The following is an 18777-nucleotide window of genomic DNA, read 5'->3' as shown; positions in this document are numbered from 1 at the left end:
AACCCTTTGTGTAAAGAAGTGCCCTGAGACCCCCCCCCCCCTTCAAGACATTAGTCAAAAACAGAAAGTTCTGTGTCTCTCATCGCCAACCTGCCTTCACTCCAGTAACAAACTTTCGTGGCCGGACTGCGGACGCAGTGGCCTGGCGGCTGTCTGTCGAATGACGCCCCTGCTCTGCAGATCTACGCAGCGCCTGTTCACATGCGGGGCGAGTAGCCGCTGCTAGGAGCGAAGGGCAGCTGTTGAAGCAAGCTTTAAAATGTAGAAACATAAACAGCGGGCAAAACGGAACGTGTCTTCTGAGTCATATTTCAAGTCCTTTCTCAGCGCAGCACGCTGAACACGACATGAACAAACTGAAACCGGTTCCTCCACAGAGACAGCGGCGCGCAGTCGAGCTGAAAGATTACTGTACTTTTAAACTTAAATCTCATGAATGGGGGATCGCTTTTTCTCGTCATCCAGTGTTATCCGGACAGAAGAGCCATGTTCATTTAGCTAGAAGACCATCAGGGAATGCTAAACACATCTAAAAAAAACCCAATAACTTTCCTGAGCTGCATCCTCCTTCACACAAACCCACAAACAATTAAGGCCAAATTACTGCTCATTCCACTGGAGCTGGAGAAAATCACGTCCTAATAGGGCTCCGTTATTGACTAACAGCTTGAAGGACTGTGAAAAAGGCAAATGAAGGATTTCTGTGCTTTTTTTTTTCCAGATGAGCTTCTTTTTTTCTTGTTCTGTTTGTCCACAGGGTGCGGGAGGAGCGCAGAGGAAGAGCGGGAGATTCTGTCCTCTTCATCGATTGGGGTACCAGCTGTTATTTCGCCGACCGATTTCCGGCGTCTCTTTTCCGGGTCGATTTCGGTGCTTCTTCGTCGTTCCTGCTCCGGCGTGGCCCGGGCCTCCACGGAACCCGGAATTAGTAGCTAATTAAACCAAGGATCTCAGACAGACATGTTTTGAAAGAAGACAAGGTTTTTGTTTGAACGGCACAGCTGGGTCAACTGCTCCCCGCTCCCACCCCCCTTTGCGTAAAGAAAAGAGGCCCCCCACCTCCCCTATTTCAAATACTCTTCCTTGTGGTTTCCATTCGGGCCCTCTCACTCACGTTTCAGTGTTGGGAGGGCCCCTTCGAAGTCATCAACATGTTTGCTTCGGAAGGGGAAAGAGAGCAGTGTGTGTTATGGATTGTGTGTCTCACCCCCTCCGCTGCGAGTTCACACTTCTCTGTGTCCCCCAGGCGCGATACTAACAGACACAGGAAATCTTTCAGTCCCACTGCAAGATCTCCTTCAAACGATGTATCATAACTATCTTCTCCCTTTAACCATAACCCTGTCGCACAGACTTCTTGGCTGGAAAGATCTCATCTGTCACTGAGTTGCGACGTCGGGAGAGTGCTGTAAAACACCTTTCCCCAATGGGACGATAAAGCTGGAACTGGATTTTTTCCAGTCGGCTCATCTGTCGCCCGTGAACAGCGCGACGGCAGGGCGAGGAGGAGGGGGCTACGCCCTCAAAGACGAATGGGCTAGTTACCCACAATGCCGAGGGGGCATCCGCCACACACGCACAACGTTGACGGCACAGCGCTCCAACTCTGAGGTCATCAACGGAGAAGAGGAGGCAGCTGGGGTGCCAGACAGCTCCAGAGCCCGGAGACCGACGCTGCTCAGAGCCTGAGGTGAGAAAGTAAAGAATTTGCAGGTACCAAATAATAATAGTAGCGCCAAAGGCCAACAGTGCCCATCCTTCTTTGCAGTACAGACACATGGCTAAGATATAAAATGAGACCGAATTAAGAACATAAGAAAGGGAACTAACGAGAGGAGGACATTCCAGGCATCCTGATGACTTGGCCTCCGGTATCCGATTAATCCCAGGCTGCCTGCTTCAGCTAATGGGCTAGACGGGCTCCTCTCGTTCGGAATTGATCCGCCACTCCCACATTTCCAAATCCTTGTCCGCGCTCCTCGCGGGGCAGCAGCCGAAGCGATCGCCCGGCGAGCACCACAGGCCCCCCGCCCCTGTCGCTCGTGCCGCCTCGAACCCTCCTCCGAATCCTGCTCTGCGCTGCCCCCTGCTGTCACCACACCCGCCTCTGCACAAGCCTCTGAAAGGCACAGGGCGTTGAGATCCCACCCCCCCACCTACACACACACACAAACACACAAACACACACACACACACACACACACACACACACACACACACACACACACACTCTCGGGTCAGTGTGTGTGTGTGTGTGTGTGTGGGGGGGTCAGAGCTTGTGTGAGCCGCCCCTCTCCGACTGACAGATCAGACACCAGACAGCTGAGCGTCGGGGTGAGAGAGGGAGGATGAGACAGCGCTGAAGACAGGATCTGCCCAGAGGTCCCCGCTCTCTCTAGCCAGAGCGCAGCTGTTCAATCCTCCCTGCTCCCCCTCCCTCCGCCGCCCGGCTCAATCAAATCAAGGCGGCTGCTACCGCCACGTGCCTGTTCAATACTGCCTCCTGCTCCCCCGACAGATGACAGGACCCCCCGCGCCAGGGAGATTAACCCCTGCGCCGCCAGTGGCTCTGGCAGCCCCCTCCCTGCTTACCGCCGGACGATCGAAGCTGCGAGGCTGCGAGGCGGAAAGACGAGACGACAGAGGGGGTTCGGGGAGAGGGCGGGACCGCGCCGCCGCTCTCTCGGGGTGAACGGACAGGGCCAGGCGCGGGCTGGACAAGCGGGCAACGACAGATAAGATAGATAAGATCAGATAATTTTATTGGCCCTATACAATTTCTCGCATTAGGAATGTGTCTTTTCGCAGACCCCAGCTTGCTCTCCATGAGACACACAGACAGGGAGAGAAGCTGGGGGTCAGAGCGCAGGGTCAGCCCTTTATATGGGGCCCCTGGAGCAGGTGGGGTGAAGGGCCTGGCTCAGGGGCCCAACGGAGTAGGATTCCTCTGCCGGCCGCGGGATACGAACCGGCAACCTTCCAGCCACAGGAGCAGATCCCGAGCCACAGAGCCACCGCAGAGCCGGAGCTCAGGAAGATCCTAGAGATTCCTGGCTCGGCCTCCGGGTCCCGGGGAGGAAGCACGCAGCCTCCCAGTTGTTCCCAAATTACCGTGAAATCGCGCTTTAACAGACGATTAAGATCATCAAGCCGCAAATCGGCGAGAGACAAATAAACAGGGCATTAGACTCTATTTACACATTATTAATCCCCACGAGAAGGCCTTAATAAAGTCCACATGTAGAAAGAGCTCTCCTCATTCCGCCACAGAGCTCTCCTAGGGAAGACTCGAGCCGGGACAACAGAACGGCGTGGGGAACTCTGGCACTGTGACACAGGGTAAGGGATGATCCGTGCTGGACGGGCCAGACGCCCTGCGGTTTTTCCCACACCTTTTTTATGTTCCGACAGCGTTCCTAATCCACAGGGCGCACCTTGGGGCGTCACTCGTCCCGACACGTGAGCCTCTCGGTCTTTTCTTCGCTTTATTCCGCACCCCAGCGACCCCCCACCCTCCCCACACTGGATTTCGGAATTCTGCAGAACTGCGGGTGCCATGTGCCCGCTGGGGGGTGGAAGTGACACAGCAGCACGTATTCCAGAGCACGCGGCCACAGTGATTCCCGAAGGGACCTGCTGGCCGGACAGGGGGAAAGGCCACTGCATCTCTTCGGTCCTGAGCCAAGAGGATCACGAGGCGATCCGATTAAAAAGACCCCGAGCCCTGACAGGTACTGCGGATGAAATGAACCAGGGGGCGCCACCCTTCCGAGCTCAGCCGTCAGACACGGGCACAGAGTCACTGCTGGGAATTAACAGCAGGGCCCCCCCGAGGACTGGCAACAGGAGGCGGGCCCCTACACAGAGAGCAGCGGGGGTCTGGAACAAACGACTCAGCCTCTTCGGGATTCATCCAGAACATCAGGGGGGGGGGGGGGGAGGATGTGGGAGGGAGCAGGACCCAATCAAATGAGCTGGACAGACTGACGGACCTCCTTGTGCTTCATCCTTCTTCACCTGAGCTCTTCTCCTGGTAGCAGGCTGTGAGACAGATCACTGCATGAGCCTCTTGCCTCCCTCTCTTTCAACCCCGCTTAGAAAGCAACGCAGATGCAGGATTGTGCACACAGCCGACGCCATGTGTAGATCGGCCTTCTGTCTGCTTCCCATTTCGAACAGAAATAAACGTGCATCGTTTCTTTAAAAATTCTTCTTTTTTTCTCCTCCTCCTTCTACCTGAAACGGCGCCAGTTTCTTGAGAGGCAAAAAAGTGGCCAGTCACCGTACAGACCCTTCCCGGGAGGGAATGAAGTCTGTTTCGGGGTTCGGGGGGGGGGGGGCGAGAAGAAGACATGTCTCTCAGGCTGACAGGCCAGGCAGCTCAGCCAGGAAGAGCAAAGAGAAAGAGAGAGGAGACGGAGACTCGCCTTCGAGCACAGAAATCCACCCCCGACCGGGAGAAAGATGTCTCAGATGTTTCGAAAAGAACAGACCTGGGAGAAATGTCCCAGCAGGCTCTGGAGCCCCAGACAACACGGGAGCTCAGGAAGAGAGTCAAATTAGTCCAACTTCTACCCCCGTCACTGGTCCAGATGAGCCGGTGACCTGCTGGAGCAGGCTGGGCAACCCTGGAACTCAGACCATTAAGGAGAAAATTGTTGGGGCGGAGTGGTGGCTCTGTGGCTCAGGATCTGCGCCTGTGGCTGGGAGGTTGCTGGTTCGTATCCCGCAGGCGGCAGAGGAATCCTACTCCGCTGGGCCCCTGAGCCAGGCCCTTCACCCCAGCTGCGCCAGGGGCGCCGTGTAAATGGCTGACCCTGTGCTCTGACCCCCAGCTTCTCTCCCTGTCTGTGTGTCTCATGGAGAGCAAGCTGGGGTCTGCAAAAAGACACATTCCTAATGCAAGAAATTGTATAGGGCCAATAAAGTGATCTGATCATATTTATAAAAAAGACACTGAAGGTTCTGATGCATCATTTTAAAATGATCTCTACCAAGAGTCGCTGCTCTCAAGGCGTCCTCTTGTCCTCTGCAATAACTGCAGGACACCGACCTCCAGCTGGGAGACGGGGGACAGCCAGGTGCAGTCCAGCCCCCCCCCCCCCCCCGCCCCCGCACAGAGGACAGGAAGCGTCCAGACGTGGCGGCCGCGCCCGGTTCTCACGCAGGCTATTTGAGCAAGCCCAGATCGGGACTGGTCCGGCCTCCGTGAAGTTAACGAGGGCTACTGGCACAGAACCCCCCCAACATAACACAGCACGAAAAAAAAAGAGAAACCGCAAAACAAGGGAAACTTTCTTGAAAACAGTACACGCGCGGCGCTTTGATTCTGCGCTCTTCCTCAGCGAGCGCCGCACCTCCTGTGGAAGAGATACTAATTGGAGCGCGCGGATGGAAAGGAATATGGCATGTATCTTTAATGAGGGCCTCGGTCTGCCTCCCCCCCCCTCCCCTCCCCTCCGCCTTCTCTCTCGCTGGCTGCTGTTCTCCTGGAGGGAGCACTGCGCTGCAGCACTACTGCAGGCCTCAGCAAAACCAGATTCTATTTTCTGCCGTTTCCTGTTCCTCCTTGCCACGTTGCCATGGCGACCGCGCGGGCCCATGGAGGTCTGTTTCCTGTCTTAGCCACAGAACCCCGGCCAGATTCATCTCGCCGCCTCTCTCGTTATTTCTCTCCCTTTTCTTTTCTTTTTTTAACTTTTCCCCTTCTTTTTTTTTCCTCCTTTTTCTTCGCTGCCTCTTTCCGCGATTTAATTTCTGTTTTTCCCAGAGAAAGAAAGAAAACGGCGCTTCTTAACGATTCCCTCCAAAGCCGATCCCCCCTGGCGCTGAGCGGCTTTGTCTTTTTAAAGCGCTAGAGGAGCCGCAGTCGTTCAGCTGTTTGGAGAAACTTTGCCCTTTTTTTTTTTTTGTTTTGGGCCGACGAAGCCCGTGCTTTCAAAGGGTCAAATTCCAGATGTGCTGTGGAACACCTGCAGCACGGTACCCCAGAAACAGCCCGTCAAATAAACGTGGCTGAGTACTGCTGGGATCCCCAGCTAAATTACGGCTGTAGGAGACCCTTCCCAAAAACAGCTCTGGGACTGGAGCGGTCCTCCAGCTTTTTCGGCGATTTGCTCCACCCCTGGTTCCTGGAAGAGACCATTCGGTCATTCTTCAAGGTCACCTCTTCCTTCTGATTGGCCTCGCCTGTCCGTCACTGTCCAGATCAAGCAAGCGGCCCGTTCTGTGAAGAGAGCTCTGGTCCCGGAGGGCTGAAAGGGGCTTAAGATTTTAGTCCTCAGTCCTCTTTACCCGAGTTCATTTAGCGAATCAAGACTTTAGAAACTGGCGATTTCATGGTGACCTAAAAAAACCTGGCGGATTTGGGGCTCTCCAGGACCTGGTGGCTCCCTGGAGATCCCCGACTCCTGAAGGTGCTTACCGTTAAAATCAAGAAGACTGTGGCCCTCGGGGTAGTTCCTGTGACATCCCGGGAATCATGACTTCGATCTCCCCGATTTGAAGTTCCTCAAACCAAGATGGGCGCGCGAGCTCCCTAAAAAAATAAAACAAAAAACACTCCAGCAAAATCGTGGGCAGAAACACAAGAGGAACGCAGGAGCAGGAGCAAGGAGTGTGAGTGAATCAGGTCACCGAGCGTCTCCTGTTAAGCCACAGATCCAGCACAACCCGGACAACACATTTATTGTGCTGGTTGCTGTTATTTCTTGTGCCTGTAATGCACTGTCTGCATCGTGTGGTGCTGTCAGGCGCGCTGTGTCGCATGTGCGTCCCGAGAGATCGGCGAGAGAATAAGGATTCCAGTGGACACGTACATATGGCGATGAACATCACTCCTCCACTGCCCTCGGTGGAAAGACCACAGGCACTGATTTTAGGATCAACGCTAAACCCCGGTGTCTGTGGCTCGTCCCCGACCTGACCTGGTTCTGACTGGCCGGCGCTGCTCCACTGCTTGGGGTTTTGGGGTTGGAACGTCAATAAAGGCGCCGGGATGAAGGGGCCAGGCCAGGCCGAGGCTGACGTTTCGGGACGGGAGTGAGACGCATTCCCTCCGGCACCGGGACCCGATCGGGAAAGGAGGGGCGAAGGAGAGGAAGGGAACGGGAGAGGGGGATACAGGACGTCCCTTCTGTGGAAGCGCGCAGATCCCCCATCCCTGTCCATGCTGCCCCGTCTTGAGCCAGGCAGGAAGGGACTGGGAGAGAGGGGGAGGGGGGGGGGGGTTCCCCCTTTCTGCATCTTGGTTTAATTTTTGACTTAAACTCACCAAAACAGCCTCCAGGCCCGGCCCAGCCGTGACTCAGCAGGAGAAAGAGCCAGGTCATGCGGTGGCCCAGCTCCGGGGGGGGGGGCGTGGCGTTCCCGGTAGAGCGCATTATCGGAACAGGCCGTCCGGCCCCCTCGGAGCGCTCTGCTTTTCCCCCGTACAGGATGTCAAGGGCAGGCATTCTTGGCTTTTCCATTCCAATCCATTCCAAGTCATTATTTCCGCAACTCCTTAATCACTGAAGTGCTCTATTAAGCAGCGGGGTCAGTTGAAGTAGCTAAAGATCAATTAAATAATTAAATGAAGCACAGAGGGCCGTCACGTATCCGCCCCCCCCGTGGGACCGGAGTGCAGGTGGGCGACTGACTGATGGGACACGTGGGATCTCAGCTGCCATCAAGACTGTTTGAACCGTGTTTCGGGAGGGACCTCTGCGCACGACTCCAGCCCAGAGACGTCGCCCGCGCGAGCTGAGAGAGTCCGCTCGCTGATCAGGGAGACGAAGCAAACTGGGAGCACTAGACGGAAACTCGCTGGAACTGAATACGCAGCAGCGCCACCTTGTACTGACCAGTATAGACAGCGTGTTGCCTCTTCCTGTGCTGTTTAAAGGTCTACTGTAGCAGACTCTGTCCCCGACGATGTCGTGCTTTAATCTGAGGCCTGGCGGACCCTTGTCCTCATGCTCCTCAGGTGGGAAGCCGGACCGAGCAGAAGGTCGGACACGCTGGACACTGATGGGTGATGGATGACCAGTGGAACCAGAGAGTCCAGACTAGGACTCCGAAGGATCCTAAAGTCCTACTCTCTGCAACACGGCTCAGCAACTAATTACATGCATGAACAGCCCTCAGAATAAAACGACAACAAAGCTTCTGGTCTCTCTTTCTACTTCACACCATCTGGGTACAGAACCCAGTCTGAGCATGTTTGTGTGTGTGTGTGTGTGTCTTTACATCCTGCGTGCTGACCTTAATCAGAAAGCACCTCAAGACCCAAGACCTCCTGCTGAAGCCAATACCCCGGCTTCTCTCAAGAAACAGCTGGAGGAGACAAAGACCTCTGGGCGTCAAGCTTCTGTATGAAAGCAGCCGACTTTAGACTAATTAGGCAAAGAATCGGTCCAATCCAGCCACGCGGAGCTCAGCGGCAGCACAGACCAGCAGATCCAGTAGCTATCCTGCCCCCGGGCTATGTGATAAGATCAGAGGAGATCCACTGATCTCCAGTGCTCCTCCAGGTCCAGCCTTCAGAGAGGATTCCAGGTCACAGGGGGAAACTGGAAAGCTGCATTCTCTAAATCGAGTCCCCCGAGGGCTGGCAGAGGGCTCAGATGGGGCCCTTCTCGTTTATTGATGAGGCCGGGGTGTGCGTGTGGGCGTGATGGTGGGGGGGGGGGGTCTGATCTCCGGGATCGGACAGAGGATCACAGCTGCACAGCGAATTTAGGGCCTCTGGTCGGTTTGGGTCTGACATTTTTTTGTTCCCCAAAGCACACGATCTGGGTTTGGAGTTTGGTTACACGGCAGAATTTGCAGCTCACGCGCGGGTTTTTGTTTTAATCATTTTTCAAATTATTTTGCAGCAATTTAAAACGTCTTAATCAACATAATTCAACAGTCTGCTACAAAATGGTACCTTTATCTTGCAGGTATAAATGCACAATAGTTCCAACTATTGTTGGCCGAACCGAAGTCAAACCTGCTTTCGTATTGGAAAAAATAACAGCTTGTACTTGCCTGCATTCTTCAGTGAAGTGACTATACTGTACTCGTGAGCAGTCACAGTGAGTGGAGAGCTCCCCTAAACAGCAAAGGGAAACCTTTGATAAATATAATACATTTGCACAAGTAAGCTCTTATTAATAATTAATATAACAGTATCTTCTCTTCTTCGTGTGCGAAGCTGTACAGTAATGCAAATGAGTCCATCTGAGCCCATGCTGAGCTTTTGTTTCCACTGCTTTTAAAACTCCGAATGTAAACAGATTAAACAGATTTCATTAAACGGAATAATATATGAAATTAAATTTTCGACTACCGGCCCCAGACGTCTTCAGAGCGCGGCCGAGGCGTCAAAGTGGGACCTGGCGCACGCGGCGCGTCCCGTTCCAGCGGGACGGCGGTAAGGTCGGGCGCGCGGCCTTCACACAGCGGCTTCTGCAGGCTCACGATTCCACTCTGGGGTCACGCTCTGCCCCCTGTTGGCAGACGGCAAGGCACAGACATGATGAAAGCCACAGCCCGTTATAAGAAATAAAACGTGTTCTCTTGGCCGCATAACGCGCGAGGTTTGCAAACCGTACACAACTCGTCCCACAGAGAAATCGCAAATCCCCGCCAGGCGACTGAGCTGGAGAACTACACCAAATGTGACAACCAGTGAACACACTGGGTGCTGACCGGCTGTTGCCAGTCTGGCACTGGTCTCCCACTGGCAGGCATGGCAATGGTACATGACCCAGGTGGGCGTGTCAGAGGAGTCCTGTCACATGACCCATGTGGGCGTGTCAGAGGAGCCCTGTCACATGACCCATGTGGGAGAGTCAGAGGAGCACTGTCACATGACCCATGTGGGCGTGTCAGAGGAGCCCTGTCACATGACCCTATGTGGGCGTGTCAGAGGAGCCCTGTCACATGACCCATGTGGGTGTCAGAGGAGCACTGTCACGTGACCCATGTGGGTGTGTCAGAGGAGCACTGTCACATGACCCATGTGGGTGTGTCAGAGGAGCAGTCCCATGACCCGAGAGGGCATGTCAGAGGCGCAGTCACATGACCCAAGAGGGTGCGTCAGAGGCGCAGTCACATGACCCAAGAGGGTGCGTCAGAGGCGCAGTCCCATGACCCAAGAGGGTGCGTCAGAGGCGCAGTCACATGACCAACGTGGGCGTGTCAGGGGAGTGAATGTACCTGCTTTCCCTCTGCGTCGCAGGGTTTACAGTGGAAAAGACACTGGCTGGTTAACAACTAACACATCCAAATCTGAACGGATTCCAACAGAAAATAACTACAGATTCACATTTTCAGGAAAAAAAACCCCAGCAAAAAAAGGGAGTGAAATATTCCTACCGCCAGACTACAGCTTCACTGACAGCACAGCTGGAGATGAGCATGGGCTGTGCATGAGCTGCACGTCCACTCAACTCACCACTCCCACGCGAGCAGCTCTGGATTCCTGTTCCCTCCCCAGCTGACAGGGCCTTATTTATTCACCTCCAACATCTCTGTAGCCTCTGGAGAAACAAAATCAGGAGATCAGACCCGAAGAGGCTCAAAGGTTCGAAGTTTATTTATCCAGTGTACATCGGTACAGCGGTACAGCAGTATTTGCTGGCGATGAAATGTTTCTTTCCGCCAGCACACCGGAGGAAATAGAATAAAAATGACACGAGGCAAAAGTTACAATATAAAATGACATCATACAACCGGGGGTTCAGTATCTGTGGGGCTGATTCTAACAGCCCCTACAATCGAACCGCAGCAGGGCTGACCAACAGGCAGGTGGATCACCGAGCTTCCGCACGCGGCCCGGCGGGGGAGGGTCTGGACCCCAGAGCTCCAGCCGCCCGGCCAAGCCAGCAGACAAGCGGGCAAAGCAGCCCTCGCCCTCCAGCGCTCCGCCGGGCCCTCAAGCCACGCCTTTCATCGCCCGCCACAAGGCCCGCTTCCGGAGACCTCGGGCCGAGAGCCCAGAGCACCTGCTGCGCTCCCTACGCCCTGCGGGAGGGGTCGCACGGCGAGGGGTCTGTCTTGGCACCAAACTGTACACAACTTGCACTTGTGCGGGTGTCCGTCCCACAGAGGAATCGCGAATCCCCGAGCTGAGCTGGAGAACCACACCAAATGTGACAACCAGTGAACACACTGGGTGCTGACCGGCTGTTGCCAGTCTGGCACTGGTCTCCCACTGGCAGGCATGGCAATGGTACATGACCCAGGTGGGCGTGTCAGAGGAGCCCTGTCACATGACCCATGTGGGTGTCAGAGGAGCCCTGTCACATGACCCATGTGGGTGTGTCAGAGGAGCACTGTCACATGACCCATGTGGGTGTCAGAGGAGCACTGTCACATGACCCATGTGGGTGTCAGAGGAGCCCTGTCACATGACCCATGTGGGTGTCAGAGGAGCCCTGTCACATGACCCAGGTGGGTGTCAGAGGAGCACTGTCACATGACCCATGTGGGTGTCAGAGGAGCACTGTCACACACACACACTCACACACGCCGGCGAGCCCAATGGCAGCGCTGCCGGTCCACGAGGAGGGAAGAGCCGTCTCAGGGCCGGCAGGGCTGCCATCAATCTGAGCGCTGGGGGCTGCTGGGAGCTCCCCTCTGAAGGTTATTGTTGCAGCGGTAATAGATATCCTTCGGTGTCTGACATTCCCCCCCCCCACACTGCCCTCCCCCTGCCCTCTCCCAGCCTGCCTCGCTCACAGCTGGTGCGGTGAGGCCAGGGTGCGAGCCCGACCCCCCTTCCCCCTCGATACCACCACTACCACCCCCCCCCCCACCTCCACCTTGCTCACGGCACTTATTTCACACATCCCACCCCCGGGGGGTCTCCATCCAGGGGCGCAGGGGGGGCACTCTTGGGCCGACCCCCAGGGGGGAGCGCGGAGACCCCCAAGGTGCTTCCAGCGGGCCCGCGGTTTTCCGCGGTCGAGGGTTGTGGCATCTACGCGTGTGAGCGGCTTCTTTTAAAGTTGACCTCCGCGCACGCTTCGTTTCAGCATCTCGGACAACAGCAGCAGCAACAACGGCAACAGCAGCAACAGCAGCAGCAACAACGGCAACAGCAGCAACAGCAGCAGCAACAACGGCAACAGCAGCAACAGCAGCAGCAACAACGGCAACAGCAACAACTGCAACAGCAGCAACAGCAACAACTGCAACGGCAACAGCCCTGTTTATATCTCAGGCAGGCTTTGGAAAGCAGAAAGAACCGTGGAAACAGGGCAGACCGAGGCGCCACACACAGGCCAGAGGAGCTGAATCTCACTCAGTTCAAACAGTGGGGAGTATCTCAGGATGTGGCAAATGTGCACTGTCCTGCTTCTTTGGCTGTTTGTGCACCTTAATTGCCCAAGAACCCCAGCCAAGCTTCCTCCTGAAAGGCCCCAGCAAGTCAGTTTCTACGGCCCCGCTGCTCGGCTTGTTCCAGACACCCACCACTCTTGGAGCAAAGGGGAGCCCCTTCTCGTCACCAGCCTGAAAGCACCTCCTTCCAGACGTCCACTCGTGCCCTGCAGGTCCCTGCCTCACTGCCGAGCTTGACGGAGCCCACTGGGATGACTTAGTCTGTACTTCTCAGGATTTTAAATACTGGTACGAGGTCCTGCTCTGATGCAGTATTCCAAAGGAGGTTGAACTCATCTGCTGTTTAATTTTGGCTCAACCAGGACACAAGGCATTGAGCTGGATCAGAGCTAATAGACTTCTCCCGCTACTCCCCAGCTGGAAATCCTGAAAAAAAAAAACCTGAATCGAAGTCTTAAAACTCTAGAGCGATCAATGCATTATTCATGCTTTAGTTCTAACTTAAGAGTTCAGATAGGAGAAGCGTGGAGGCTGTTTTAATTAGGATAAACTCTTCTCCACGCGTTCCGCGCTGGAATAGTATGGCCTACAGCCTTCATTAAAATGGATTTGCACGGGAGGCAGAATAAAGATTATTTATTTATAAGCTAATGCGCCATGCAGAGTTCTGCCAGCAAACCTGGGCTGTACCTGCCTCTGCGCGGTGAAGGTTCGGAGAGAGCAGAGGGGGACACCCTCTCTCCTGAAACGCCTCTTTTCTCCTTTCATTTTGCTCGTCCGTCCGATGATGCTGCAGCTCGCACCCGAGTGGGGAGGAGGGGATGGGGGGGGGGGGTGGGAGGCACGGGAGACAAAGGAGTGGGAGCGAGCTTGGAGAGAACATGCGAACTCCACACGGACAGTAGCCCCCAGGGACGGAACCAAGCACAGGACCGTGGTGCTCTGTATGGGAGACCAGACCGTGACACCGCCAGCCCAGCCTGCGTGTCTTGTACAGTGGGAACATGAGGCAGGCAGCCCGGATCCTTGTGGAAGTACATGTGCTCACAGGCCAGGGCCCGTTCCAGCCGACAACAGCTGCTTTCTTACAGCTGGAGCTCGATGACACTCGACTGGCATCCCTGCGGCTCAAGTCAGGTGCGGGTAGCAATAACTATTTTTGCCCTGCGACTCCGTGCTGAAGCCGGCAGGGAGAAGCTGGAGGATTGAGCGTGCGCCGGATGTCACACAGCGGCGCCGGAGGCGGTCCGCGGTCCTGCTACCAGACACGGGCCGACAGACAGAGCTCCGCTCCATCCCCCCCAGCGTCTCCCGGGAGCCGGCCTGCCCTGGCTGCGTCTCCCGGAATGGGGGCAAAACTTTCCGCCGAGAACGAGCCGGGAAAGGGACACGGGGCTGTAATTTTCCAGGAGCTGAGCCCTCACAAGGCCTGGCCTCTCCATGACGTCAGTCTGGGCCCCTGGCCTCAGCCTCTCCTTATAAGGCTGGGCTGAGGGCGCCAGCGAGGCAGGGCTCGGGGCCTTGTCAGCGGGGCTCTCTGAGCAGAGCGCGGCAGCGGCCGTGACAGGGACTGGGAACGTGGAGCCAGCGAGCAGGGGGGACGCTGGGAGAGAGCCCAGGGCTTAGCTGAGCAACCAGAGCAATCTCACATTCGCCCGCTGTTGTAGGGGTTGATTCTTTAGGCTGTCCGCACCCTGCAAAGGCAGGTCACCTCAGAGCTGTGACTGCTGGGGGAAATCTAATCCCTTCTGCTTTCGCAAGACTAATGTGTTTCATACTCCCAGCAAAGGGCACGTCTTAGCCGGACAAAAACCTGTCACACTGTCCCGGCCTCCTCTGCGTAGCGTCTTGCATTAAAGAAAAAAAAAAACAGCAACAGCATCACAAACGGCAAAGCTCCACTACCAGCTTCTGAAAGCACACAACTCATTCCGGTGCCCGCAGAGCGGACTTCTACATTCCTTCCAGCGGCCAGGCCACGCGTGGGGACCCTCACCCCTTCATTTTCCTTCTTCCCAGTGTTGTCATTTTCACGCCGGACTTTTAGCTGTGCCAAGTTTTGCCTTGGCGCCGGGCGAAGTCCGAGCTGCGTACGTAAGGGTGCGTTTCTGCTGAGGCACGAACCCCTGAACCCCTGACTCCTCCGGACAGGCCCGGGGGAACCACAGGAAGTCAGGGCTCGGCATTGGAGGCGGGGTGGGTTAGGCGATACAAGCCAGGCGCCGGCACAGGGGGGGCGCTCTCCGCAGAAGACCCCGGCCGGGCGGAGAGGGGTAACACCGGGGGTCTCGTTCCCAGGGTCTGGCGGGGCCCCCGGGGGCCCCCTCTTTGCGGCGGCGGTGGCGGCGGCGGAGAGATTCTCGGGCACGCGTGCGCTCGGGGCGCCGAGCCGAGATGAAAGAGCCCGCGCCGCGCTCCCCTTCTCCCCTGCGCGGCAGCGGCGGGTATGCAAATACCCCCCTTCCCCCCCTCCCACCCAGCACATCTGAAACATTCTTTAATTTGACGGATTTCAATACATCGGCCCGCATCGCACCTCGCTGCGGAGGAGAAAAACACCGGCAAGCGCTCCCACAGTCGCTCTCGCTATAAATTTTAAATAAGCCTTTGCACACACAGAGGAAGGGGGGAAAAAAACAGACGACGTTTCTCCAAAGCTGGCCCCCTTATTTCAATATTAAAAATAATATCCGCACTGAACTGTTATAAAGACGTTCTCTCTCCACCCCCCCTCTCTGAGAAATCTGCATAATTTCCTTAAACATATTCTGATGTATGCTTGTGAATAATAAGGCTGATGGGCGCGCGCGCGCGTGTGTGCTGATGGGCGCGCGCGCGCGTGTGTGTGTCGCTGCTCGTTACCGTGGCGTCGGCGAGGCCGGGGGTTCTCGTTAGCCATGCCGAACGGGACGGAGCTCGGCCCCGGACACTCCGAGCCCCGGCCCGGCCGAGCTCGCCGTCCACGCGACACCCCGCGGGGGGGGTAGAGAGCCCGCAGCGGGGCTGATTATTCCCCAATTATTCAATCAATCAATCAAGCCATCAGTGAGGCCTGGAGAGGTCTCTGCTGGGAGCGTGGCTGAGCAAGGTCACCATGCCTGGGACTTACAAAGGATCTCCGTCAAGACCAGCAGGAGCTGAGGGCTTCCTCATGCTCACTTATGCATCGTCGGCGGCCCTGGGGTCACGTTCAGGGGCTGCTGGTCAGGCAGACCGTGTTTCCTAAAGGCAGACCCCTTCACTGCAGTCTCAATATAACCTCCATCACCTACCGGCACCTGCAGCGCACATAACGTCTACCAGTATGCCCCTCGCCCACACGCCAGGCGCGCTCCGCTCTGCTCTGGGGGGCTGCAAGAAAAAGAACGGGGGTCCTGCCCGGCATGACAAGCTGTCCGAAAGCACCGTCTCGGGATGAACTGCTGCAGGAATGGCAGGAATGGGGGGGTATTTTCGTGCGAGCTTGTACGCAGAAGACAAAGGGCCCGTCTCTGCTGTCTGCACAGAAGACGGCTCTCTGACCCCTGCAGGAGAAATCAATTCAAACGCAGTTAGCGTCTGGGAAGCCTACGATTTCTACAGTCAAGACAAAACAAAAAGACTTTCTCCAGCCCCGCGATTTGTTATTGTGACGAACCCCCCCCCCCGTAACAAGGCAGGATGAATATTCCTCTTGAGGGGGTGTCCGCAGACCTGCAGTGACCAAACCCCAAATTCCTTGGCCTTTTGGTGTCAGCGGTGTGCTCCATGTGCTGTCGCTGTTGAGGACGACCGCGTTTTTTTGGGGAATTTGGCAGCTCGAACCTGTGGCCGACGGACGGGGAGCGGGGGGGCTCCTGACCTCATTTCCCCCACGGACGGAATGTTGCTTTTGCTCACAATCTTTCCCCAGAGACCGCAGGTCTCCCTCCGAAGCGGCTCGCCTCCCGCTGGTCCAGGACCAAATGGCTGGACCTTCCTGCAGCCTGTGAAGGGTTGGGGAGCCCCTCTGGGGGGTAGGACACCCGCGGGGTGAGAGGAGGAGGTGTGTGCCCTCTGGCTGGGCGACCTCTGTGGCGTGCCCGATCTCGCCCTCCCCCCACCCCAGCCCGAGCCCCCCTGCTTGTTTACTCTGGCCTTCTGCGGCCGAGCCCACCCTCTGCAGACAGATGGTGCCGAGAGATCAGAGCCCTCACCGTTTGCTCAGCCCTGCACCGGAACACCAGCGGCTTCGCACTCCTTCTGGGGAAATCCCAGGCATCCCGGGAAAAAAGGCAGATCCATTCTCCAAAGCCAATGGGAGCCAATGCCGGAGTCTCAAGGAAGTCCTGTGTCAAACCCGTCTCAAATGAAAATCTGATTTTGCAGTGAAAGCCCCAGCCTGGTCCGAGTGTTTTTCAAATTCTCATCGCGCAGCCGGCTGGTTGAAGTCAGACCTAGGAGGTTTATCTCATCTGTAATGCCCTAGTTATCACAATTTATTAACAATTTAAGGTGCTGCATAGAGAACACAGCAGTCAGTCCCTGTGTATGAGGCCTTTAGAAAGTTCTACAGTTTACTTTGAGGGCAGCACAGTGTACTGGTCAATATTCTTAATTCCTGCCCAGAAGGTGATGGGTTTGAGTGCCTGTTGAGGGACTTGAATAAGGCACTTCACCCCCCAATCATTGCAGTCCCCCCAAAACCTCCCAGCTGTACAAATGGGCAAGAGGGCTGCCAGGTCATGGGTACGAGCTTCATTATCGATCCCTTAACATTTACATGATTATCAATTATATCATTAATCCCAGCCTGATGGCAGATGTCACCGGTTCCTGTTCATGTATGTGCACGCTTAGACTGAGGCCATGCTGGGGAGAGTCAACCTGTAAAAATATTCTCTTACAGTTTCAGGTCAGTGTGAAAGACATTCCCATGTAAAATGTACAGCAAACAGCGAGGGGGGGTAACATTGAAAAGGAATTAGTTTCAGTGATCTATATAGTTTGTGTACAGTACAGTATGAAATAATACATCACCCCTAAATGAGTTTCTCCACTACTTTCCAAGACAGCAGTGTGTTACATAAGCAGCTCATAACTGGGATGCGTTAGTCTTAGAAGGTAACGTTCTCCAGCCCACATCTGTCTCTCTGACCCGGGAGGAAGGCACACAGAAACGGCGGCGGGCTCGTCTCCCATCCAGGGGGAGGGGTCACAGTTTCACGAGCCGGAGGGCCTCTGTTAAGCCGCTGGCCGCTGGCTCAAACCCTCCAGCACAGCCTCCACACGGCTGGTCCCTGACAGAGGAATCAGCACCGCGGGACGGGGGGCAGGCAGGTCGGGCCGGGAGCCCCCCCGTTTCAGCAGCAGCTTCTGCCCCCAGGGATCAGCGATCTGAATTTCGAAATATAACTTATTTATCGACGCTCAATTCACTGTTTTTGCACCGGGACCGTTCAGTTGCACTATGTTTTCTTTGGCTTGACCAAAGGGATAGTGCTTTCTTTCCTGTTCTGTTCAAACGCAGCACACTGACTCTCGCGAGACATTTGGAGTCGCCACTCCTTCTGGCTGTGGCCGCCCGCCAGTTGTGCGCGTTCTGAAGGTGTCGGCTCGCAGCCGCCAGCCCCAGAACTGCAGGCGAGAGGGCAGGCTGGCCCCGCCCACCTTCTGTACACGTGAGAGACGACACCGGCTCGGACCCGGGCCCGGGTGGTAACAGAGCTCAGCCTGGCGGTCCAGATGCAACAGTCGAGCGACAGAGAAGTTCAGACACTCTCTGCGAAACATTCACATGAACCTGGTGCCTTAATCACAGTCCCCCCAGGACAAAAGGAGCCACCATTTTACTAGAATCACAGGAGCTGTGACTGACTGACTGCCCGACTGATCGACTGCCCGACTGATCGACTGATCGACTGCCCGACTGATCGACTGCCCGACTGATCGACTTGATTGACGAGAATCGTTTCCCCGTCACAAAGAGGCTGCCCACGGACAGTTTCAGGAAGTGCGTCTCCGTCCCCCCCGTGAGCATCAGGCCACACGACGGACCCCCAGGCCTCCCTAGAGCGCCGGACGCCGCCCTGAACGAGACCCCGCGGTCCCCCTCAATCACTGCCAAGTGGTAACTCCCGAAGCGGGGCGCCCTTTTGTCTTTCGGGGGTGCACAGACCCCCTGCCCTGAGCCCGGACCAGCCATCGGGAAACAAGACGCAAACTATCTTCCTGCTCTTGCCCACTCCCTCTCTTCCTCTCCTCCACTCCCTCTCTTCCTCTCTTCCTTCATCTCCCTCACTCCCTCTCTTCCTCTCTTCCTCTCCTCCTTCATCTCCCCCTCCTGCTCCCCTCCCACCCTCCCCTCTCTCGCTCTCTCTCCCCCCCCCTCCCTCTCTCCCTCTCTCTCTGCCTGTGTCCCTGTCTTTGCGCTTGCATCCCTCTCTTCCCATATCCCTCTCTTCCCCTCTCTCTCTCGGCTGCTGTCAGCGAGCGCGCAGAGCCGCG

At 56.1% G+C, this 18777-nt stretch overlaps 1 long non-coding RNA gene across 1 annotated transcript; it reads left to right on the top strand.

Moving 5' to 3' along the window:
- Window positions 1–930: 930 nt before the first annotated feature.
- On the top strand, window positions 931–8145 carry LOC148643861 (uncharacterized). Its single transcript, XR_015928855.1, has 2 exons — window positions 931–1690; window positions 7967–8145. It is a non-coding gene; the product is annotated as an uncharacterized LOC148643861 (long non-coding RNA).
- The last annotated feature ends 10632 nt before the right edge of the window (window positions 8146–18777 follow it).

Source organism: Lepisosteus platostomus, chromosome 21, assembly GCF_059453375.1.
Source record: "Lepisosteus platostomus isolate fLepPlt1 chromosome 21, fLepPlt1.hap1, whole genome shotgun sequence".
Classification (NCBI taxonomy): Eukaryota; Metazoa; Chordata; class Actinopteri; order Semionotiformes; family Lepisosteidae; genus Lepisosteus; species Lepisosteus platostomus.
This window is presented reverse-complemented; position numbering and strand designations above follow the sequence as displayed.